Below are 1,737 nucleotides of genomic sequence, written 5' to 3'. Positions count from 1 at the left end.
TGGGAAATTCTATAATCTCAACTTTTTTTGCCTTTTCAGGAAACTTTTGAATGGAGCGCATCATTGGTGCGCTCCGAAGTGTGCTCCAAAGCTCTCTCCAGCTGCGTGCACCTGCCCCGGCCGCGCACCCGGCCCCGCCCAGCTTCGCTCACCTGTCCCGGGCGTCTGGTGCGGAACCTTAGAGTAAGAAACATCACCGTGCACCTTGGCCAACGTGCGCGACTCGACCGAGCGCGCACTGGCCGAGGTGCACACCGATTTCACCTGGGTGCGCGCGCAGCACCTCGGGCGCACCGGGGTGCGCGCACAACGCCCGGGTTGCACCGTGGCCTGTGTGCTCGGGGCGCCTCGGGTGCGCGCTCGGTGTCGCCCCCCGCGCGCGCGGTAGTGCGGGCAGCGCACCCCGGCCCGGCCCGGCCCCGACGAGAACGCAAACGGGCAAAAGGTTTATTCAAATAGCATTGCGACGCCCGGCGAAAAACTAAAAAAGGGTGCAACACCGGGACTTCCCGGGAGGTCACCCATCCCAGTACTACTCCGGCCCAAGCGCGCTTAACTGCGGAGTTCTGATGGGATCCGGTGCACTAACGCTGGTATGATCGCACCCGTTATGAGCTTGTCGCAGTGTGTACTTAGCAAACCGCGACCCACGTGCGAATCCACCCCGGCCACCCACCCCCGTCGAGGTGCACACCCTCCCTCGCGAAGTGCGCCCCGTTCGCCAAGTGTGAGCCCTGCCCGGGTGCGCGCACCTTGCTAGGGCGTCGGGTGTGCACCCGGCCCGGCCTACGTGCGTGCACCTGGAGGGGGCGTCGTGTGCGTGCAGTGTCCCGTCTGCAACGCGGTGCCCACACACCACCTCGGGCGCAACGACCTGCGCTCACATGTGGGCCGAGTGCACCTTGGTGCATGTTCGGGGCGCCTCGGGTGCACGCTCGATCTTGCCCCGGTGCACCAAGGCGCTCGGTTTGCCCCGGGTGCGCACTTGGTGCAAGGTGGGCACCCAAAATAGGGATCAAGCACCAAAACACAAGTTTCGGGATGCAAAATGGGACCCAAGGACCACAAATGCGTTCCAAGACCCATGATGGGTCCACGAGAACAAAAATGTGTTCCGAGACTTAATAAACAAATATTGGGTTTTAGGAGAAGAAACATGCTCTGATGCCCAAAACGAGAATCGACCCCGAAAAGGCCACAGGCCAAAAGTGGGATGCGAGACAAAAAAAAATGGGACCCGAGATGGGACCCGAGGACCAAAATTGGGTTCCCAGGTCGAAGACAGGGCAACCGGACAAGAAACGACCTCTAAGGCTCGAAATGAGTCCCGACGACTAAAACTTGACAAGAAGCACCCATCAGGCACCCAACTCGACACCCATGGGATGCCGACCCACCCGGGCTTCCACCTAGCACACCTTGGCACCCACCCACCCTCGCACCCAACCTCGCACCCAACTTAGCACCTTTGAACCCACATTGGCACTCACCCTGACCCTGGCACCTTGGAACCCACATTGGCACTCACCTTGACCCTGGCACCCACCTTTGCACTCACCTTGGGACCCACCCTGGCTCCCACCTCGGCACCCACCCAGACACCCACCTTGGTTCCTTGGCACCCACCTTGGATCCTTGGCACCCACCCCGACACCCACCTTGGCACGCAACTTGGCTACTTGCCACCCACCTTGGCTCCTTGACGCCCACCCCGACAACCACCCCGTGACCTACCCT

At 61.5% G+C, this 1,737-nt stretch overlaps 1 non-coding gene across 1 annotated transcript; it reads right to left on the bottom strand.

Annotated features, from left to right (window-relative positions):
- Positions 1-488: 488 nt before the first annotated feature.
- LOC131871593 (5S ribosomal RNA) lies at positions 489-607 on the bottom strand. The gene has a single exon (XR_009369807.1). It is a non-coding gene; the product is annotated as a 5S ribosomal RNA (ribosomal RNA).
- Positions 608-1,737: the final 1,130 nt, after the last annotated feature.

This window comes from Cryptomeria japonica, unplaced genomic scaffold (genome assembly GCF_030272615.1).
Source record: "Cryptomeria japonica unplaced genomic scaffold, Sugi_1.0 HiC_scaffold_428, whole genome shotgun sequence".
NCBI lineage: Eukaryota > Viridiplantae > Streptophyta > Pinopsida > Cupressales > Cupressaceae > Cryptomeria > Cryptomeria japonica.
The sequence above is the reverse complement of the archived record's forward strand: the minus strand, read 5'-3'. Positions and strand labels throughout refer to the sequence as shown.